Below are 25,425 nucleotides of genomic sequence, written 5' to 3'. Positions count from 1 at the left end.
AAACCTTGTTTTGCTTATGACATATAATACAGTGTTAGCTCTAAATGATTTACTGATTTGTCTTTTCAAAAATATTTCTAAACTTTATATAAGAAGCAAAAATAAATACACATGTAAAATGAAGCACTTTGAATTATATTTTGTCATTAATAGTAAAATTATAATAATATATAATAGTGGATTATATGAGTTCGAAAAACTGACTGACTCATGGTAAACACTCACTAATTGCTAGATCTGGACTTATTTTGTTGCTGTTGCTGTTTTATGCCTCTGTTGTTTTACCACTATTTTATTGTTGTAGTTGTTGCTGTAGAACAAAGTAATACATAAAAATAAGATGAACTCGACCTTAGATACAGTTTAACATTTAATTATCTGACCTAAACAAATTGTTCAACTTTTGTAGGAATCAGTTTCTCTCATGTATGACACAAAAAATCTGGAGTATATAACTTGGAACAAAATATCCTATGATAACTAACTGTATTTCCCATAGGTCATTATTTTAAAGAGCTTTCTTGACATTATTTTGAAACTTGAGTATAGACCTCAAGAGGTACAGGTACATATAACCTGGAATACAAAGAAAAAAACACTGAAAAATATAAACATTAAGTAAAACATTTACTAAAAATAAAAATTATTAAATGCTATGACAAAATTTCATCAGTATTTTCACTTGTTTGAAAATTATAGCTTCTGAATTGCATAGTTTGGTAGCCATGTTGTACAACAAAAGAATAAGCCTATTTTAGATTATTATTTTGTAACATGTTTTAATGAGACTGCCTCTCATATTTGGAAAAAAAAATGTAGAAAATATTTCTGGTCAATAATGCTACATTTTAATTCCTTGGAGCATACTTTGCTATTAGGTCTATATATTTGCAACAGGACACAATTACAGTGCAAGGTAATGCTATCACCATATTCAAATAATATACCTTTCTCCATCTATAAAATCTATTTGTGTTTTTTAGCTTTAAGTATAATAATATATACAAAAAAATTCACTCATTTAACTTATTCATGTTGATGTTTTGACATGTTTTCTGTTTTTTTTTTTTAGTTTTGGTTAAAAGAAACCTTATTACTTTATTGAGGTATACTTTATATCCAAAAACTTTTATATTTTTAATTTATACAATTTAAATACGAATTTGAAGTTACATATGTTCTGTATTAAAGTATTAATTATTTGAAAACAAAAAAAGTCACAAACTTTACATAGCAAAGCTCAGCTGAACAATTTTCTTAAGTAGAAATATATATGAGTAAAAAATTAGACAAAAAACTGCATCTAACAATTTACATGTAGTGTATGGTGGAAAGCTCTATAGATTGTCTTTATATAAAATGCTTTAAAATTATAAAAGCCAAAATAATGTCCCTTCATTGTATCACATAGACTTGTGTATTTCTATGTATTCTTGTATTTACTTTTCACCACCTGAATGTGCTAAAATGTCAACATGTTATCATTATGTTTTACAAGCAAATTGGCTCTTTTGAAACCATTGGTGTCTGTGTACTAATGACATTTATAAGTTCTTACTTTGTTTACATATTTATTTACATGTTAATAATGAGCTATGATAATTATATTTCTCTTTTCCTCTGTTGTATAGTAAAATATATTTGGGGCCTGGTGCAGTAGCTCATGCCTGAAATCCCAGCAATTTGGGAGATCAATGAGGAGGAATTCCTCGAGCTCAGGAGTTTGAGACCAGCCTGGGCAACATGGTGAAACCCCATCTCTATTAAAAAAAAAAAAAAAAAAAAAAAAAAAGAAAAAAAAGAAAAAATTGGCCTGGTGTGGTGGAGCACACCTGTAGTCCCAGCTACTCCAGAAGCGGAAGTGGAAGAATCCTTTGTGCCAGGGAGGAGGAAGTTATAGTGAGCCAAGATGCCTGGGTGACAGAGTGAGACCCTGTCTCAAACAAACAAATGAAACCTAGTTAGGATTGTTTATTTTTTCCCAAGCAAAATTATTTATTTATTTATTTATTTATTTATTTATTTATTTATTTATTTTGATAAATTTAGGGAATATAATTGTAATTTTGTTACATAAATATATTGTGCAGTGTTGAAATCTGGGCTCTTAATCATCACCTGAAAAGTGTACATTGTACCAATTGGGTATACGGTTTGAATATTAAAATTAAGTAAATGGACACAGAAAGTTTCTTAAAAGTTCAATAAAGATCATATATTCAAGTAATTAACAAAGAAAAATGATTACATACACATAAAAGCAAGTAGAATATATATTTTACATTTTTTGAGTTTTATTTACTCAGTTTTATATATGCTGACAGTGAAACACATACTTCCTAGTTTTGAGTAGAAAAAATAAAGACAGACAGACATTTGGAGGTATGATTATTATTAGAAATTAATGTAGCTGCCGTGCATACCAAGGCATTCCTCAATAATATTGTCCTCAGGTCAAGACTTTTTGCTCTTTGTCATGTGACAATACTTATTTCTTCTGGAAACGGGAAATAATAATGTCTTATTAGGTCATAATAGGGGTAGCAAGGCTTGTTTCAAGAAATAATATATCTAACTGGCAACATAGGAGGGAACAAATATATGTTATTATCTTCATTGTTTACATTCTACTCTAAAGCAGGATAATTATTTCCACTGTTTTGCAATTAGAAAAATAAGTAAAATTATTGTCAATATTTATTTATTTATTTTTTTAAGACAAGTCTCGCTCTCTGGCCCAGGCTGGAGAGCAATGACATGATTTTGACTCACTGCAACCTCTGCCTCCCAGGTTGAAGTGATTCTCCTGCCTCAGCCTCCTGAGTAGCTGGGACTACAGGTGTGTGCCACCATGACCGGCTAATTTTTCCATTTTTAGTACAGACGGGGTTTCACCATCTTGACCAGGCTGATCTCAAACTCCTGACCTCATGCAATCTGCTCACCTCAACTTCCCAAAGTGCTGGGATTGCAGGCGTGAGCTACCACGTCCAGCCGTCAGAACTTCTGAATGGGAAGAATCTATGATCAAATTTTATCAATAAAGCTTGAACCTGAATAGCTAAAACCTTTTTCCTCTTTCTTTGTTGCAAAATTGAATAATGCATGAAATTAAAAGGGATTTTTGGAGTTGTTTTGTAAGAATTTTGAAAATTTTGTAGATAATATATGATAATTATTATTAGATTTAGAAGAAAACTAAAGAATGTTGAATAAACAATTAATATTTCCCTCTTAACATTTTGAATACTGTAATTTTTGCCATAAAAATGGAATCAAGAAACAAATTAAGATCTTAGCAAACAGCCAGCACTTTCCCCTGAGATTTGGTCAAGGCTTCTCTTAAAACACAGTGATAATCAAGTGAGTAACTATGGCAATATTTTGATTATAATTCAAAATAAATTATAATCATGGAAATAGTCTGTTTCCTGATAGAAAATTGTTCAGAGAGGTACAGACTATAATCATTACAGTTCTCTAGACAGAACAAAAAGAGATAGATAGACACTGGAGAGAGACAGAGAGAGAAACAGAGTTTAGTATGGGAATTAACTCACACAATTACGGAGGCTGAGAAATTCCATGACATGCCACCTGCACACTGTAGAGCCCGGAAAGTTGGTAGCATAATTTATCTGAGTCTAAAGTCCTGGTAACCTAGAAGGCTGCTGATTTAAGCCCCAGAGTCCAAGACTGGAAAACTAGGAGTTCTGATGCCTAAGAGCAGAAGAATACAAATATCTCAGCTCCAGAAGGTGGCATATCATGGAATTTCTCAGTCTCCATAATCGTGTGAGTCAATTCCCATAATAAATTCCCTTTCTCTCTCTGTCTCTCTCCAATATCTATCTATCTCTTTTTGTTTTGTCTGGAGAACTGTAATGATTCCCTTGCTTTTTTGTTTGATCCAGTCCCTCAGTGGATTGGGTCATGCTCATCCACACTGATAAGGGTAGATCCTTCTTACTCAGTCCATGATTCAAATGTCAGTCTCTTCTGGAAATATACTCACAGAGATACCCAGAAGTAATTTTTTATCAGCTCTCTGGATATCCCTTAACCCACTTAGGCTGACATTTAACATTAACCACTACAGAGATGTTAGCTAAAGAACCGTATCATCTTGCCAAAAATCCTCAAATATTAAAGCCATGGCTCTGGAATTTTCTAAGGGTCTACGGATTCAAATTTTAAAAGTATGTTTTACATATATAACTGCTATTTACTGTAGCCAGTTTACCAAGTGAGGGCCAATGTATGGTACCTTAAAATTGCATGTTTACATAGCCATAGGTATATTTCAAGGTATATGATATAGTGTGGCTCTGTATTCTCACCCAAATCTCATCTCAAATTGTAATCCCCAGGTGTCAAAGGAGGGGCCTGGTGGGAGGTGATTGAATCATGGGGGCAGTTTCCCCCATGCTGTTCTCATGTTAGTAACTGAGTTCTCATAAGACTTGGTGTTTGGCAGTCCCCCCCACCCCACCCTCCTGCTGCCATGTAAGACATGCCTCACTTCCCCTTCACCTTCTGCCATAATGGAAGCATCCCCAGCATTGTGGAACTGTGAGTCAATTAAACCTCTTTTCTTCAAAAATTACTCAGTCTCAGGTAGTTATTTATAGCATTATGAAAATGGACTAATACAGAAAATTGGTACCAGGAGAGCGGGGAACTCTAAAAAGATAACTGAAAATGTAAAAGTGACTTTGGAACTCAGCAACAGGCAGAAGTTGTAACAATTTGGAGGGCTCAGAAGACAGGAAAATGTGGGAAAGTTTGGAACTTCCTAGAGAATTGGAACATGTTTAAAAGGGAACATGTTTAAAACATGTTTAAAAGGGAAGCGAGCATAAGAGTTTGGAAAATTTGCAGCTTGACCACGTGGTAGAAAAGAAAAACCCATTTTCTGGGGAGAAATAAAAGTTGACTGCAGAAATTTGCATAAGTAAAGAGAAGCAGAATGCTAATACAAGGACAATGGGGGAAATGCCTCCAGGGCATGACACAGACCTGCACAGCAGCCCCTCCCACAGACCCAAATTTTCTGTTATTAATACCCTATTCAAAGTTCATAAAAGCTAACTAAATCTTCTTTAATCGTCCACTTAATTCTGAAATATAATTTAGAAGTTGAGAGTTAGCTGTACATCTGTATACCAATCCTATATTACTTTGTAATTGTCCATACTAATATATAAAGTATATGACGGTCTATAGAGATAGACAGAACATGTAATCATAACTTGATATTCTACTCCCTACCAGCTGGCATGACTAATAAGAGAGAGTTTTATATTACTTTTACATTTTTTATTCTAATGAGAACTTGATCATAAAGACAACCAAATAGTCACTAAATAGATGCAAACAAGCATAACTTCTCTAGTAATCTTTCTTTATTTTGGTGTTACAGTTTATTTTATGTACCTTCCCATAATTGTAGTCTGTTTTATATTTAATTTTTCTTCTATGCCTCTTAATCACACGAGTCTCTTGGAATACAATTTTAGTCCTATAAAAATTCTCTTCAAATCGTTACCTAATAAAAAGAGGTTTGAAGTGTGTACAGACAGAAGAATGTGAAGCCATAAGCAGAAGAAGGAAGTTCTATTTTTAAGTTTAAAAAGTCTATGTAGTTTTGACAAATATTTCAAATTAGTTTCATCCTTGGTAATTTGGGACGCAGTTATAATATCCATGGAAATATTCTTAGGTATATCACTTAACTTACATTTTATTTTCTTTTAGATTGGAACTAATACAATATTATCGTAATCTGTTTATGATTCCTATAAATAAATTATATTCTTATAATATATAGGAATATTTATAGGAATATAATTTATTCTTATAAATACAATAATTATAGATTCCTATAAATTATATTATATGCAATTTATTAAATTTATAGGAATTTCCTACAAATAAATATCATAATTATGATTTCTATAAATAAATTATATTATGTATAATGTATTAGATGGAACTAATGCAATATTACCATTATCTGTTTAAGATTCCTATAAGTAAGCAGTATATGACTGATAAATGATATTAACTTGTTATCATATGCAACCCAGAAATCTATGGATGTCTAATTAACATATTTACAACCATAATCTTGTCTGTATTAGATAAAAATTTTAAAATCTCATTTTTGATTGTCAAGGTAACAACCAGAAAAATAACAGAACTAATGCATAAAGGCATTGCCAATAACATCTTCTTTGTATTTTACTTTCTATTTGTGTTCACATGAAAATGAAAATAAACATATTATATTAATAGTTATAAATTACATTTTTGTTGTAACTGAAGTAATGATCTCTTTAATCTGTTAAAATTTACAAAAAAGATAGTTTATTTAATGCCTCCATGCATTTCTTTCATTCATAGATATTGGTATAACTTCTCAAAAAATGTAAGCATGTAGACAGAGGAGAGGAAAGTGTAAAACATACTCATCACAAGTAATCACTACTCCTTATCTAAGCATTTTCTTTTTCTCAGAAATATCTTTAATCTAGCTTTATAAAAATGATATTGATTATATTATAAAATGACATTGATAATGTGATTTTATTTGTTAAACTATAATAGCAAAAATATAATTAAAAAATGTAAAAATCAGTACTAAGCAAATTGTTTGATTAAGGTAATTTGTTTTGAAAATACATTCTTTGTGATGATTATTTTTCTAATTATTGCCTAGATCTATGTTGTTTAATAGAACATTATTTTTACTACATAAATACAAATTTAGAGTAGCTAAATAGTAAGAACTCTAAAACCATGGCCTTCAAATATACTTAATACATTTTGCCACGCATATTAAAAATACTAAAACATATTGTAAAATATTTTGTATTTTATTTTAGTGAATAGTTATATAATCCAAAAGGAATAAGGGAAGCTATAATGGATTTGTCTGTAAGTGCTGGAAGGATTTTTATCTGAAGCTGCTGGTATTATCATCAGAAAAGAACTTTTATGTATGTTATCTCATGAAGTTTATATAAAAGAATAAAACATAGATTGAATGAAGTACATGCCACTGTAAACAAAAGAGGATCCTTTCAACTTACAATTTCTATCAAAATATGTGAGTACACTATGGAAATAAAAAGTAAAAACTACATGTATTTATGAAGGTTCAAGTTCTTTAAATTTTGAATTTTTGAATGGCATACTATAGATACAAACCAAAGCACTAAAAAATAAAATTACCATTTAAACCAGCAATTCCATTTCTGAGTATATAGCCAAAGGAAAAGAAATTTAAAAATTAATTAGAAATTAATTAGAAAAAAATTAATTTACCAAAGGAAAAACAAAACAAAACACTTGCATTCATATGTTTACTTCAGCACTATTCACAATAGCAAAGACATGGTATCAACGTAAGTACTCATCAACAGTTGATTGGATAAAGAAAATGTGGTACATAGACACCACAGAATACTACACAGTCATAAAAAAGGACAACATCATATTCTTTGCAGCAACATAAATCAACGTGAGGCTATTCTCCTAAGTGAATTAACTCAGAAATAGAAGTTAAAGACTTCATGTTCTCACTTAGATGTGGAAGCTAAGCATTGGGTAGATATGAACATAAGGATAGAAACAATGAACACTGGGGACTCCAAAAGGAGGAGGAGATGTCAGAGGGCAAAAGTTGAAAAACTACCTATTGGGCGCTATGTTCACCATTTGGGTGACAAGTTCAGTAGAAGCCTAAACCTCAGCTTCACACAACATAGCCATATAACAAACCTGCACATGTACCCTCTGAAATCGATATTTTTAAAAATCAACAATTTTTAAACAGTAGATTCTTACATAAATGACACACAGAAAATACCTAGCACAAGTATTGATGAATAAGTGATGAAAATGGTCTCGTGGTAAGAGTATGAAATTGTGGATAGGATTAGATAGGTGTAGCAGAGGAAAGTAAGAACAAAAGAGAAGCTATAATAAAGCTTAAAACAATTAGTTACTGGTTAATTAGATACAGTGGATAAAGAGGAAGAATAAGTCAAAGTATAACTATGTATTTTATAGCAGAGGCAATTTTGAGAAATCTATTGTCATGCTGTAAGGAGATTATGATGGGGCTTTAGATTAAAGCATAACGTGACCAGGTCATTTGCATCCATATTAAACTCAGGTTAATAACAGAAAGTAAGCATAAACACAATCAGTGGAAAATGAAAAAATGAAGAAAAACCTACTTGTGGTGGGGGTGATAGGATCATTAATAAAAATATCAACATAAATGCCAATAAAATAGGAAATATTCATGTGAGAGCAAGACTTGAAGAATGCGGAAACATAACAAGTACAGAAAACTAATAAGCAAATACGGGGAAAGTACAAGGTACTTTAATGCCTCCCCATGGAAAAGGAGAAGATTTCAGAAATATCATGTTTTATTGCTCCCAATGCTTCTGACATAAATGAACGGAAATGAAAACACAAAGATTGAATACATTAAGTAATGTAGTATCACATTATAAACTAGAAATAGAACAAGGGAAAGTTATATACCTACTGTTAGACTAAAAATGTTCATTTTGAAATTAGCACTAATTGCTTGTTAAAAATGCCAACTCATAAAATGTAACATAATATAAACTATTTATCAGTTTCTTAAAAAATCAGAAATAACAGTGCATTATATTTGCATCGCATGTCGGGGAAACCTGCTCATTCTATTCTGATTTTCAATATTCTTTGATTTTTATTACTTTTTTTTTTTTTTTTTTTTGAGACGGAGTCTTGCTCTGTCACCCAGGCTGGAGATTAGATTGTGAATAGACTCCTATATACATACCAGAACTTGGTAACTACCAACATTTTGCAGAACATGTTTCATCTTAGCCCTGGTCCCCTTTTATTTTTCTGAATATTTTAAAGATACTACATTACTTCATGTCTACATACTTCGAAATGGGTTTTAAAAATACAGTTTCTTGGCCAGGTGCGGTGGCTCATGCCTGTAATCCCAGCACTTTGGGAGACTGAGGTGGGCAAATCATGAGATCAGGAGTTCAAGACCAGCTTGACAAATATGGTGAAACCCCGTCTCTACTAAAAATACAAAAATTAGCCGGGCCTGGTGACGTGTGCCTGTAATCCCAGATACTCGGGAATCTGAGGCAGAAGAATCACTTGAACCCAGGAGGCAGAGGTTGCAGTGAACTAAGATGGCACCACTGCACTCCAGCCTGGGCAACATAGTGAGACTCTGTCTCAAAAAATAAAAAAAATATAGTTTCTTATGAAACCTTAGTAACTCTACAGCATGTAACAAACTTGGCAATGATTTATCATTATACTTAGTACATATTCAAACTATTGAAATTATTTGTAATAATGTATCTTGTTAATATTCAGATTTCTTTTCATATGCAAATTTCTAGACATGTTATTATGGCAGAGTGTAATAAGCGCTAGTGTGTCACATAACTATAACAATTATCATTTCATGCCACAAATTGTTTAATTTCTACTCTCTCACCCTCTTGAACTTCAAATTATTTTTTAAAAAATCACAGATATCTACTTTAAATTTCTAAATATTTATGCATATATAACTAAAAATAACAACAACTGTCATATGAGCAAAATATGATTATTATGCTTTTTAAAATCCAGGTAGTTGACATTACTAATCATCAGAGAAATGCAAACCAAAACCACAATAAGATACCATCTCACACCAGTCAGAATGGCATTATCAAAAAGTCAAAAAATAACAAATGCTGCCAAGGTTGCAAAGAAAAGGGAACATTTACATACACTGCTGACGGAAATGTAAATTAGTTCAGCCACCATGGGAAGCACTGGACCCAACAATCTCATTATTAGGTATATACTCAATATACAAATTGTTCTACCATAAAGATACTTGCACATGTATGTTCATCACAGCATTATTCACAATAACAAGGATATAGAATTAACCTAGATGCTGATCAATGGTAGACTGGATAAAGAAAATGTAATACATATACACCATGGAATACTATGCAGCCTTAAAAATGAATGAGATCATGTCCTTTGCAACAACAAGCTGCAGACCATTATCCTAAGCAAACTAACATTGGAACAGAAAACCAAATACCTCATGGTCTCACTTATAAGCGAGAGCTAAACATTGAGGCCTTATGGACAGAAAGAAAGGATCAATAGATATTAAGGATCTACTTGAGAGTGAAGAGTGGGAGGAGGGTGGGTACTGACAAACTACCTATTGGGTACCATGTTTATTATCTGGGTGACCAAATAATCTGTACACTAAACCCCCACAACACATAATTTACCTACATCTCAAATCTACACATGTACCCCAGAAACTAAGAGTTAAAAGAATTGTAAAATATCCAGCTAACATTTTGTTAATTGCTTCATAAATGTCACATGTGCATACACACACACACACACACACACACCCACCCCTATATAGTTAGTGTTTCTATAATGCTTCAAATAAAATACACATGTTGAAATGGGTTGATTTGTCTTTTAAGTTGTTATTAAGGTATCAATTCTTTCTCTGGTCTTTTTTTTTTTCTCACCTGCAAATGATTTGTTTAGAAATCTGTATGCACAAGAAAGAGTTAATTCAGCAAGTCTGGTTTGCTTCAACCCTACACGTTCCCAAGAAAGGCCAGTCTTTGCAACTGGCCCTCACCTGGGTTCTGGGAGATGAGTTCTGAGCTCCTGAAATATTCTGCCTAATAACAGTGTTTTTGCTGACACATTTGGGCACAGAACACTAGTTTTATCAGATAGTTTATTAACAACGTGATCTATAATCAATTGCTGTTTTTGCTCTTTGTGACTGAAGTCTGAGTATCTGAGGTCAGGCACATAGGTGCTGCATACATAAGTAAATGACTCTCAATAAAACACTTGGATCACCCGGCTCAGGTGTGCTTTCCTGGTTGGGAAGACTTGTGACACATTGGCATACAGTCTTACTGGGAGAAATAAGCCCACCGGGTAATTTCATTGGGAGAAGACATGTGGGAGCGCGTGCCTGCTTTCTACTACACTTTGGCCCATATGTCTTTTCTCTTTGCTTATTTTTAATCTTAATAATTTTACTATAATACTATATTTACACTATAATATAACAAATTTTGTGAGTCCTTCTAATTAATTATTGGCTCTAAGAATATTCTTGGGGAGTCCTAACACACTGTATCATTTATGCTTTGTTTCTCTGAGTCTGGATTTTGCTAACTAACCGATGTAGGTGGTCAGAAAGTACGTCTTGGCTACATGACTAGACGGATATAAAAGCCCCCACAGGAAACATCTGCTTCCTTGAGTGCTCTCCAAGTCAAGATTTATCACAAAAATCTTGTTGGTTCAATTTCAAGAAGATTAGAGTCCTTGTGGGAATACAAAGGATCTTGGGGAATTGTCGAGGAAGTCTTCTGTGTCTTCTCAAATGTACATGAACTCTTCTTCTCTTACTGTATTACATTACTAGCCTTTGTTAAATCCTTACTGTATTACATTACTAGCCTTTGTTAAATCCTTACTGTATTACATTACTAGCCTTTGTTAAATCTTTACTGTATTACATTACTAGCCTTTGTTAAATCCTTACCGTATTACATTACTAGCCTTTGTTAAATCCTTATGTGAATATACTTTGTGAAGTTGTACTAATTCTTTCAAATATATAAACCTCAGTAACCTTTGTACCTATATTATTGAATGAACAACTAAACCTAATATTAAAACACTTGAAATAATGGCTTCAAGTGCTTGTAATCTAATACTGATCATGTCAATAACTAAACCAATGAACTTTCAGAGATATAATCAGACGCTTACAAGTCAATATGCAGTCAATTCTGTTGTTATTACCCATGATTTTATTTTTAAGGAAGAAAAATTCTAATTAACCTGTGTCTGTAACCATTGACACCGGGGATGGACCAGAATACCCAGAAAATATCACAGCATTTATATCATTGGAAGAAATTGAAAATTTTATCATCATAGTCTTAAATTGTATAAAATGTAAAGCCTAAAATGTTACAAAACTAAAAGAAATTGATACAAAAGCTTGAATAATTTCATTCTGACTAGTATTTTACTCAATCATATTTTCAAAAATGGTAAAGTGTATAAGGTAGAATCTAGATTTAAAAAAAAAATTAATTAAAATTTGTTTTCTAAGATTACCCGAAGCAGTGCTATGTGAAATGGAAACTAATTAAGGGATTTCTTACTACTCCTGCCCATAGGAGATGAAAGCATCAAAAAATTAATTGAATAATAAATATCACAACAAGGAAACAACATTATTTGAATATCACCATCTTCTTGGCTGGGATCCCAGAAGAACATGAACTCATGGCTTGTCAAGACAGGAAAACAAGTCATAGGTTCTCTTTCAATTCTGCATGTAACAAAAATATATTTTTTCCTAAAATAGCAGTATTAAAATTTAGCATAACCTGAAGCCCTATATAATAAATAATGTGAAAGAAAAGTAGCACAATTTGTATTTATATAGCATTGTTTAAGACAAAAATGTGTAAGATTTTTGGAATAATGGTTATATAGGCCAAAAATAATGCATATTTCACACATCATCATAAAACCACATTATGTCATTCGGTTCTATTACTTTGTCATCTTATGACCACTATTATTTTGGCTTGTCTGAGGAATGAGAATGTTCTAGAGATCTTATTAAAGGCATACTATTGTTCACCATTTTTATTAGTGAAATGATGATAGAATAGCATGCTTTTTTAAAATAAAGACTTGAAATATCTGCTGAAAGTATGGACTAGAAATCAATAGGAACTGAAAAGGCAATACTGTGACACAAATTGTCAGCATTAAATCAGAAAGAATCCATTTTTGGCACACAATAACAGGACACCAAGACGATATAGTGGTTTTCCCCATTTACAAAAACAAAACAAAAGGCCTTTAATTACTTCAAAAAACAAGAAACCACAGATCCAGCTCATCAAATTCTACATGATCAAGGTCCTGCTCATCTCTATAAGTCTAATCTTTAGCCATCCCTTGATATCCTATAGCCACCTCTACAAAGTTCATTGTTTAGTTATATGGAATGTTTCCAGTTTTGCAAAGGGCTTTTATGGTCACTTGCTTTGTTAATACTACATGATATTCATTCAGCCTAAGTCATTTCAAGCAGTATCCCCAGCCTCATGGACTTTCTGTTTAACATGAACTTTAGATCACTGCTCATTATTAGTATTCTGAAACATATTTAGATTTTTTTAACCCTCCTGAGATTGGGTTTGATGTCCTTATCCAGTGTTCTTGTAGCACACTCTAATTAATATTTGCAATCAGAGCATACATTAAGCTTTATTTAACTTGTTTTTCTCTCTCCAAAGATTTAATGCTTCCTGTGAGGAATGAACAAGTCAGCTTATTAGAATAGGCAGAGAGCCAGATATGAGCAGGAAGGGGAGCCCCTGGAAAAGAAATCCTCAGAGGTGTTGCCCACGGATAGTCAGTGCCGCCCACTGACAGCCAAAAATAATGACTACAATAGTAACTTCTGGCCTTGTGGACTGGGCTCATCCAACCCTGATAGGGATTTATCAGGCCCTAGTCAGAGATAACCATGATAGGAACTCTCCCCGCTGATGAGCATGCACACTCCTTTAGATACTCACCCTTGGCAAGATGCGGTGGCTCACACCTGTAATCCCAGCTCTTTGGCAGGCCAAGGCAGGAAGATCACCTGAGGTCAGGAGTTCGAGACCAGCCTGACCGACATAGAGAAACCCTGTCTCCACTAAAAACACAAAATTAGCCGGGCCTGGTGCCACATGCCTGTAATCCCAGTTACTCAGGAGAATCACTTGAATCCAGGAGGTGGATGCTGTGGTGAGCCAAGATCACGCCACCGAACTTTAGCCTGGGCAAAAAGAATGAAACTCCATCTCAAATAAAACAAAAAACAAAACAAACAAAAAACTCACCCTACAGTAGTCTTTTGCTCATTATAATAGGGGGGAAATAAAAACACCCCTGGCTAGAGATTTAGCATGCTAATGAGATATGCAATGTATGCATTAGCACATACGGCCACAATGCATACGTGCCCAGGAGACCAACCAAAAAATGCTTGTTAGTAGCATCCCTTTGTACCCCTTTCATTAATCATAATGTAAGAGACACCCAATAAAGGGGGTTCCCAGTGTCAGCCTATGCTGGCTAATTCTCTCCAGCAGCCTGCTCTGACTCAGCATTCAGAGTGTACTGTCACTTTGAATAAACTCTGCTACTACTTAGTCTTGTTACATGTCTCTTGGCTGAATTCTTTCTTCCAAAAAGACAAGGACTGAGGACCCTACAGTGGCTAGTAACAGACCTGATGCACCTTTGTAAAACAAATGTCTAGCACAATGGCTAAAATTAAATAATTACCTATTATTTAATTTTGAAAATTTTAAATAGTTTTGCATTGCATGATTTGGCCACTTTTAGGTTTTATTTCACCTTTTCAGTGATTTCTCTCCAAATTGCTCATACACAATTGTCATTTTCGTACACAATTGTCATTTTGTAGGAGGACATAAATTTTATAAATTTTGAAATATTTCTTCAAATTCCCAATTGCCTAGTATAATATAAAACAGTATGCTTAAATACTCTTAGATAACAAAATATTTGCAGATACCCTGATGCAAAAACAATAAATTATAAATTATTTTTTAAACTATAGTTTTCCTTTCCACCTGCTTAGTATTATTGTAAACACATTCTATGCAGGTATACTGCTACGGAGCAACCCATAAATTTTATTAAAATGGGAAAACTAGGAGCTATCTCCAGGTAGACAGTGTTGGAACTGAATTCATGGATACCATTGGTGTCCACTGCTTGTGGTTGGGGAGAAACTTCCACACATTTGGTCACAGAAGTTTTCTGTGTTGACGGTTGCAGTGTGAGAGCAAAGGAAAACACAGTCTGAGAATTTCTCCAAAGCAACTGCTGTCAGAGAGTGGAGATTTTCTAGAATGCCCTGGCTCATGGAAACATTGGGTTTTGGGAGAGAAAACATGAAAAGGTGAAGAATAAAGGATTTTTGATTCCTGGGTGGCCATGTAGTCACCTTTGGTATGGAGCTGCTGTTATGCTGATATCAGTTACTAAAGATAACAGTCACCAGTGGAATTTAGAAATAGATACATCTCCTGGGGGGAGCTGGTTCATTGGATGTGCACCAACTAAGGAAATGCAAACTAATAGGAAAAGAGTGAAATAGTCAACCCTTGTGAGAAAGAAAAGTAAAATTCTAACCCCCTAAATGACTGAATGTGCCATGTCTTGGCCAAGGGGATCCCAGAGTAACCCTGAAAACTGAATTCTCAGCTATGACAGTATTGAGGTACAAGGCGGGACTCAACTCTGGAGACGAGGCTTCATCAGACCAAATTAAGGACTAACTAAAACAGAGATGGGGCAGAAGCAGCTTTTCATAAGAAACACCCAGCAGTTTGCCATGTCATTTTACTATAGCCATGGCAACACCCAAAAGTTACCATCCCTTCCCATGGCAACAACCTGACAACCTCTAAGTTACCACCCTTTTTCTAGAAATTTCTGCATAATTCTCCCCTTAATTTGCACGTTATTAAAAATGAGTATAAATGTAACTGCAGAACTGCCTCTGAACTGCTACTCTGAGCATACTGCCTAAGGAGTATCCCTGTTCCACAAGGAGCCCTATCTCTGCTGCTGTTGTATACTGCTGCTTCAATAAGAGTTGGTATATCACACCATCAGCTCTCACTTAAATAATTTCCTGGGTAAAGCCAAGAATCCTCCCAAGCTAAGCCACAATTATGGGGCTTGCCTGCTCTGCGTTAGTGTGGGGGGTTGTATTAGTCCGTTCTCATGCTGCTGATAAAGATATACCTGAGACTGGGCAATTTACAAAAAAAAAAAGAGGTTTAATGGGCTTACAGTTCCATGTGGCTGGCGAAGTCTCACAAACATGGCAGAAGACAAGGAAGAGCAAATCATGTGTTACATGGATGGCAGCAGGCAAAGAGAGAGCTTGTGCAGGGAAATCTCCCCTTATAAAACCATAGGATCTCATGAGACTTATTCATTATTATGAGAACGGCAAGAGAAAGATCCGCCCCATGATTCAACTACCTCTCTCCAGGTCCCTCCCACAACATGTGGGAATTCTAGATGAGATCTGATTGGGGACACAGCCAAACCATATCAGGAGGTTAGATATACATTGTTTTACCCCCTCCTTCACTAGCCATCATTAGCCTTTTTTCCCTAAGGGATCCACAGAAACTAGTTTTTTCCGAGACTCCAGCACTGATGTCAACAAACCACCTGATGGTACCCTTCTTTTTCAGCCTAGTAAGAAATCACTGACCACAGTGTGGTTCTAGTTAGTCCGAGGAGATTGAGCAGTAGGAGTTTTATATCCTCTGTTTCACCTTCTGATATCAGATGGCCAAAAACTCCACTCTGGGATTAATTCCACCTGTGCACTTTTCTCATTTCTTCCTATAGCTTATTAAATATGTATATTCAACCACCTCACTCAGCATAAATCCCCATTCCCTTTGACCCTCTAGCAAAGAGTCTGGTTCTGGCTTCTGGCCAAGGCTGTGCTTCCCAGCCTGTCAAAATGGCCACCCTGCAGACTTCAGCCCTTCATGAGAAGTAAAGCTCTCATTTCCAAACTTATTAACCTCATCATCTTTGAGCTCACATTGCTTATTGTTATCTGTATTAGCTAAAATGAAACTAAAGGAAAGTACTGGGTCTGACCTTGATATCATATCAAACTTAGATTTTAGTGAGTCTGAGCTTTGGCCACTAGCCTCAGAGCCATCCCTTAAAGGCAAAATTGTGCAAGAACAAGAGAAAGTACCTCCAAGACCTGTGGTTACCAAGAAAGTAGTCAATGTGTGGGAAGGGCAAAACTAAGTGATGAGTAAAACCACAGAACACAGTGTGAAGTAATTGTTCCATTTTGTAGATAGATATCATCAGCTTCCTGAAGAACCTTTACTAAAATGGACCCTAATAGTAGCCAATTTAGAAGTAGTATCTTTTAAGTGCACAGAGTTGAAGAGAATGTTTGTGTTGATGCAGGACCCACGGCTTGCTATAGAACGATGGCAGATGAAGATATATAATCCAGACATGCAGGAAGATATTCCTGAGGGAACAGCCAGCCTAGCAGACTGGATAAAAGCCACAGTAAGATTTGTTTACCTTCAGAAGAGGAACTGTCTGATCCCCCCTATAAATGTGAAGTGGAGCACCTGAGTTGAAGGAGCTGATATGCTTTTATATGCAAAACATGTGGTCCTGGCTTCATGATGACAGAGATATTCACCCCCTGAATATGCCAGTTACTCAGATCATGGTAAATACTATGGTTAAGGGAGCCTCTTTTACATGGACACTACACATGAAATTGCTCCCACAGAATTGAACAACAGTTTGAGAAGTCTTATCAAATTTGCTGTCTCAGCTTCTCTTCAGGGATCTTACACATGCTAATAAAAATGTCAGATTAATTAGGCCGGGCTTGGTGGCTCACACCTATAATCCCAGCACTTTGGGAGGCTGAGGCAAGCGGATCACGAGGTCAGGAGATTGAGACCATCCTGGCTAACACCGTGAAACCCCATCTCTACCAAAAATTAGCTGGGTGTGGTGGCAGGCACCTGTAGTCCCAGCTACTTGAGAGGCTGAGGCAGGAGAATGGCATGAACCCGGGAGATGGAACTTGCAGTGAGCCCAGATCACGCCACTGCACTCCAGCCTGGGCGACAGAGCAAGGCTCCATCTCAAAAAAAAAAAAAAAAAAAAAAAAGAAAGAAAAGAAAAAAACCTTAGGTTAATTAACAAGGGAATGGGGAAAGGCAAAAGGGAGAGTGAAATAATTCATCCCTGTAAGATGAAAATACTTAAATGATTACTAAAAATAAAGTGAAGGAAGAAAACATTGTTGAGATGAAACTAGAGATTCAAGAAAGGAAAGAGTCATGAAATTCACCCCAGTGTGGTGGAAATCTTTAGATAGTTTATAAGATATAGGTTAAATAAAATGAAAATTGATAGGGTTAAAATAAAGGTCTTAATGCAACACTGTAAACAGCTGGGTGAAACAAAGGGAGACCTTTCTGTCCCCCCAATATCACCCAGCACCCAATCAGTTTGCTGTATCACTCCCAGCTGGAGAATTTTAAAAGGTCAGAAGGTAAAGATTATAGTAAGAAACTTCAACTGGAATTGCCTAGGACAATAGTTATACTGGTTAATCGAGATAGCAATTCACAGAGAGTCCAGAGTGACCTGATAAGACCCCGGGCTGGGGACCCAAAGTCTTTTGCAATAGAGAAGATAAAATGGTGTGGGGGTGAAAAAAAAAGTTTATGGAACTGGAACATAAAAATACAAGGGTTGGTAAGGTTATAAAACTTAGCATATTTGAACACACTTCACAGGAATTGGTTCTCCTTCTCTTGATCATATGATGGAAATGGACACTGTATCTGAGTGTGGAATGTTTCCTCTACCTAGTCCTATAAAACAGAAGGCATGTAAATCCAACTGTATTAGGTCATTCTTGTGTTGCTATAAAGGAACACTTGAGGTTGGGTAATTTATAAAGAAAAGAGGATTAATTGGCTCTTGATTCTTCAGGCTGTACAAGTATGGCACTGGCAATCTGCCTGGCTTCGGGGAGGCCTCAGCGAGCTTCTACTTCATGGCAGAAGATCAGTGGGAGCAGGCACATACAATGGTAAAAGCAGGGGCAACAGGGAGAGTGGGATGAAGGAGGTACCACAAGTGTTTAAACCACCAGACCTGATGAGAACTCACTCACCATTGTGAGGACAGCACCAAGCTATGCAGGTTCCTCCCACGTGACCCTAACACCTCCCACCAGGCCCCTCCTTCAACACTGGAGATTACGTCTCAACATGAGATTTAGAGGGTACATCCAAACTACATTACCACCCTTCAAGTAATGTAAATTCAATATGATATGGTAAATGGGTACCTGCCTAAGCCCACAGAATGCAGAGTAGAAGCTAGAACGTTGTTAGGGATGAATTCTGCTCTTGATAGCCCTTTGTAGAATGTTTACTCAGGCTTATGAAAAAAGCCTGCGAGTGCCTCCCAATGCCTACTAGAATTTTGGACTAGGGAATTTCCACTTTTTACTGCCTTGTTACAGTACATTACCTGAAGGTACTACTATGACAGAAGGGCATAAAATGATCTTGACACCTGAAATACCCATGCTGTCCAAGATGATGTCAGAGAAACTAACAGGGATGGCAGTGCCCCCAAAGAGTTCCATAATAAAATGCAAATGATTTATAAAGGATTGCGCTATGTGGGGAATATGGAGAAAATACTCACAAGCAGACAGTTTTCCCTCTGGGACTGACTCTGGAACTATGTGAGGAGCTGCTGGATCCCAGAGTGCTCTCAAGTGACTGGCAAACAATGTCATGGTTTGTGCATGCCAGTTCTAAAGCAAATAATGACATCCCATCTGGAAGGCTGCTACTCTTTGAAAAGAAGGAAAAACGAATCACCTCAGTGGGCTGAATTACATCTTGTCTTTCTAACCGTGATGGAAGTATTGAACAGTGATAGAAGTCCCTGGATTTGGGTTTCTATTAACTCGTGGGCATTGGCCAATGGCCTGGCCCATTGCCACAAAGGCAATGCACACTGGGCCTATTAAAGAGATATCCATACACGGCCTTATGGAAATTTGAGGGGTGCTGTAAAGAGAAACATGTCAATGCTTATCAGAAGAGCCCCCTTCCAGGTTCGGAAGGTGACTGGAATTGACAAGCAGATATCCCCATACACTTCCTTGAGGTGGTCATCTGGGTCCAAGGAATGGGTGGGTATGAGGGTGCCGCAGCAGTGAAGAGGTAAGCTGAGTCTAAACATGTTTCTCTTACACCCTCTCAGGCACAAAATGCCCTTAAGAATGATCTTGTCTGCCAGCAACAGAGACCGCTGATGGCTACGGAGCATATTCTCTGTTGGGAAGGCTCAGAATGTAGCTGGTAAGACTGATGCTGGTAGCCCTGAGTATCTACAAATGGGCATTGACATGAATAGACACTGACTCTAGAGTGGACTTTGCTTAACCAGCGGAAGATACAAATGTTCAGCGTGCCAAAACAACAACAACAACAACAACAACAACAACAGCAGCAGCAACAACAGACAGAAGATGGTGCCTGGATTTGGGTGGCTACCATTTCTTCAGTCCACGGAACACACTGTACAGCCCATAGTGTCCAATAATATGCAGAGAGACAGCCTTCTCAGGTCAATAGCTTGCTAGAGAAGTAGAAGGGGAATCAAAACACTGGAGGACATAAAAGCACAAAGGGCTGTTGTATATGCCTTCATGAGTGTGTGCTCACATTCAACATGACTGGGACTAAAGGAGTGTCCTGCTAGATTTTTCTGTTTTTCTGGTTGATCTGCGGAAGAGAAGATGAGCAGGATGCCGATATGACTGAAATTCTTGCCAAGCGAGGAGTACACTGGTATAACTAACATTTGTTCTTTCTTTCTTTCCCTAATCACCTCAGATGTAGTTTTTCTCTACTGCCTGATGCATGGTCTTAAGACCAGGGCTACAACTACAGGTGCTGAAAGCAAGGATGATTTCTAAGCAAGAAACTGAAACTACGTTTTTAAACCTTGTGTCCGAATTCCTAAGAGCCTGGTGGGGTGGGTGGTACTTTCATCTCATCCAGCAAGTTTGGGGCTAAGAGTGAATGCAACTATATTGCCTGGTGGTAAAAACAGCTGGCTAGTTCTGCACCTGTGTAACTTTACCCTGTTTAAATTGAAGTGGACTGATAAGGAGGTACTTGCTAGACTAGTGTTGCTGCCTGCAATCTAGACTAGCACAAGGGTAATTCTAATGACTCTTCCAGAGGTGAAAATATTTGAATATTAATTATGAAAAGCAAAAAAGGGTAGCTGAGAATAAAATAATAAATGGCATTAAATTGAGGCAAACACATTACATTGATACCTTGAAAGAGGCTCTGAGCAAGAAATTGCATTGTCTTATAGCTAAATTATAATAGATAACTAAAATGGTGAAGCCATATGTTTTCCAAGACCATTCCTGCTTTTGGAACCTGACAAGATTGAACGAACGCCTGCAAACCTGCGTGGTCTCATCTTGGGAAACAATAATATAAAGTGATGAACTGCACGAATTATTCATGACTGAATGAGATTCTAGTAATATGGCAATGTCTACTGAGTTGTATGTCCTTTTAAAGTAAGAGATCTGAGTTAGAAGGATGGACTATCATATTCTTAAATTTGTATTTTTTTTCTTTTAATTTTCATAGGTTTTTTTTTTTATACTTTAAGTTCTAGGGTACATGTGCACAACGTGCAGGTTTGTTACATATGTATACTTGTGCCATGTTGGTGTGCTGCACCCATCAACTCGTCAGCACCCATCAACTCGTCATTTACATCAGGTATAACTCCCAATGCCACCCTTCCCCCCGCCCCCCCAAAATAGGCCCCGGTGTGTGATGTTCCCCTTCCCAAGTCCAAGTGATCTCATTGTTCAATTCCCACCTATGAGTGAGAATATGCGGTGTTTGGTTTTCTGTTCTTGCGATAGTTTGCTGAGAATGATGGCTTCCAGCTGCATCCATGCCCCTACAAAGGACACAAACTCATCCTTTTTATGGCTGCATAGTATTCCATGGTGTATATGTGCCACATTTTCTTAATCCAGTCTGTCACTGATGGACATTTGGGTTGATTCCAAGTCTTTGCTATTGTGAATAGTGCCGCAATAAACATACGTGTGCATTTGTCTTTATAGCAGCATGATTTATAATCCTTTGGGTATATACCCAGTAATGGGATGGCTGGATCATATGGTATTTCTAGTTCCAGATCCTTGAGGAATCGCCATACCGTTTTCCACAAAGGTTGAACTAGTTTACAATCCCACCAACAGTGTAAAAGTGTTCCTATTTCTCCACATCCTCTCCAGCACCTGTTGTTTCCTGACTTTGTTGCCCAGGCTGGAGTGCAGTGGTGCGATCTCGGCTCACTGCAAGCTCCGCCTCCTGGGTTCACACCATTCTCCTGTCTCAGCCTCCCAAGTAGCTGGGATTACAGGCACCCATCACAATGCCCAGCTAATTTTTTGTATTTTTTAGTAGAGACAGGGTTTCACCGTGTTAGCCAGGATAGTCTCGATCTCCTGACCTTGTGATCTGCCCACCTTGGCCTCCCAAAGTGCTGGGATTACAGGCATGAGCTACCATGCCTGGACCTGACATTTGTATTCTGTTTTCATCCCAGTTTCCTGGCATGCAACTCCTAAAATACTTAACATCTGCAGAAATAAAAAAGGGAAAACTTTAATAAAATTATATAAACAACATAATGGATAGTTTTATTTATAATTTTTACCATTATTATTACTATTTTTCTTCATTCCGGGTAGAGTGCAGTGGTGCCATCTTGGCTCACTGCAGCCTTCCCCTCCTGGGTTCAAGGGATCCTCCCATGTCAGCCTCCTGAGTAGCTGAGACGACCCATGCACACCATTCCCAGTTAATTTATTATTATTACTATTACTATTATTATTATTGGTAGAGATGGGGTTTAGCTATGTTGCCCAGACTTGTCTTGAACTCCTAGGCTCAAAAGATCCACCCACCTCAGCCCCACAAAGTGCCGGGATGACAAACATTAGCCACCACACTCGGCCCAATTTTTACCGCTCTTGAGTTTCTCAGTGATCTAAGGATGCACAACCAGAATCTTCAGTCATCTGAAGGTATAAAGGTCACACGACAGGCCAGTTTTAGATGCAAAAATCTATAGATCTTCTTACTAAATACAGAACCTAAGGAAATTATTTCCATTTCCTTTGGGGCCCACCCAAATCGAAAAAAGTACTACTAAAAGCCAACATTCTGGGCAAAAATAATTTCTAACCAATATCCCTACTTGTTCTGCATTTTAACAATGGGTATCCCTTGCAATTAGCATACCACTTTGAATTAAAATTCTGGCAGCCAAATATCTCTGAAAGTATTCCCAAAGTACTGCTACTCAAGTACAGGGATCGTTACATTGTTATTCCAGAAACACATTTTACTAATGAAAAAGGATGTATCTTTGCAAACTCCATAGTCTGAACTGGTTCAGCAGACTCAGTGGTTAGACAGACACAACATCTTCCTGAATTTGCGTCCACTGCAGCACACTTTTTAGGACAATTTTAATTACTGATAAATGAAATTAGCAACTCTAGTGATTTATTTTTGGTATTTAAAAAGTTACAATTTGATATCAATAAAGCAGTGAAAATCTAGCAAAGATAGAAACATTTAAATTAATGATTTTCTATCTATTTTATAACTGTGTGGCCATAACTATCTACCGGTAATATAATACAATATCATGAAAATAATAGTTGTGCAAATCATAACTGTCAGGTAAAATCAGCATCAAGATTCTGACACTGTAGGCAGGCAGTTAGGTTTGTTAGGGGTAATGAAAATTCAATTTCCAATAACAAATATAAGTGTGCAGATTGCATGTCATGGGATTATGCAAAGACATCTTTTTGCTCAACTTGAAACATCAGGCTGTAAAAGGCACTCTAAAATTATACTAGAATATGTTTAACTGCAAGAAAGAGTAACATAATAAACATCTAAAGCCTGAAAGATTGTTGTGAAATGTAACACATTTTTTGACTTAGTATAATTATCAAAGGTTTTTCCTTATCTAAAAATGTTTCTTTTTTAACACATCATTTAAATTTATATTAATATACTACTATCTATGTCTGTCTTGAGAAAATACAAAATTTTAAATTCTTCTGAAACAGATGATGTATGCAAGAAATACTCACGATATATGTATAGTAACCAAAACAATCTAGTGTTCAGACAATATTAATCACAGATTCTTAAAGAAATATCAGAGAACATTCAATGCAACACATACTGAGTACAGTAAGAATGGTCTCTGCTATATAATTAAAAGCATTTTCTCATAGGATATCCCTTCTCAATTCATAATATTTGTCGTTATTGAAAAAATAAGACAAAAAATGGTTTCTCCCTTCAGCAGAAAATTGGTTTAACGTAACAACCTTCTCTTCATGGTCATACTAAGGCACCCAGAGTGTGTAGAGTAGGATTTGTTTTTACTCACAGGGAAGCCCTTTAATTATATTAAAATGTTAATAATTGTGGTTTTCATTTTTTTTTTTTTACATTTTTTTAAAGTTACATGTTGTTTCATTTAAGCAGATCTAATGCAAAGAGCTTTAGATCTCTCATCTCCAGACCGTTATCTCTGGCAATATACCATTTTCAAAGTATCCTCATAAATAAATACATAGTCAAGATATGATTCCAAAAATAGAACTTCAATTGTTGTGATTACTAGACTTCCATTATCCAGATTAGAGTGCATTGACTTTAGGGTTGCCATCATATTTGTACACTGATGAAGACAGCAAAAAGTAAAAACTTGCTAGCCAGTAGTGTATAACACATTTGTTTTAGACTAAAAAATGGGACCTAATCTTGATCTATAATACGTGTTTCATTTCTTGGCATTATTATTATTATTATCATCATCATCATCATTATTATTTTGAGTCAGAGTCTCACTCCTGTCGCCCAGGCTGGAGAGCAATGGTGCGATCTCGGCTCACTGCAACCTCTGCTTCCCAGGTTCAAACGATTCTCCTGCCTCAACCTCCCAAGTAGCTGGGATTACAGGTGCCAGACACCACGCCTGGCTGACACCAGGGAAAGATGAAAACGAACAAAGCAAAAAACCAAAAGTTTTCTTCATTCTCCCTTCAATTATTTCCTTGAAGCTTTTCTCATAAGAGATGTTCAAGAAAGGCTTTTTGATTTTTTATTTTGATGTTCAGTACATTATTCACTTAGGTTTTATTCTACTTGTTATTTTAAAATGGGCAGTAATAGGAATTATTCTTGGGCAGGTTAGATTTGGTGAACCTCCAATAACACCCAGTGAATAACTGAATACTATGCATGTAATTAAGGCTGAAACTAATACCCCGGTAAGTAATTAAAATTTTCCCAACATCATACAGAAATTCAATATTAAGGAAGAGGGTAGAAAAATTACGCTATTAGAGGATTTTTAAAGGGTTACTGTTTGCACTATTTCAAAGAAATTCTGATACTTTGGGTTATTAAATTTTGTTACATATAACAATTAGATGTAAAGCATAGAGATACTATGTCTGTTTTGCAATTTACATTATTGAGAAAAAGGGAGTAAATATTTGCAGAAATTTATTAAGGATGA

This window comes from Macaca fascicularis, chromosome 3 (assembly GCF_037993035.2).
Source record: "Macaca fascicularis isolate 582-1 chromosome 3, T2T-MFA8v1.1".
Taxonomy (NCBI): domain Eukaryota; kingdom Metazoa; phylum Chordata; class Mammalia; order Primates; family Cercopithecidae; genus Macaca; species Macaca fascicularis.
This window is presented reverse-complemented; position numbering follows the sequence as displayed.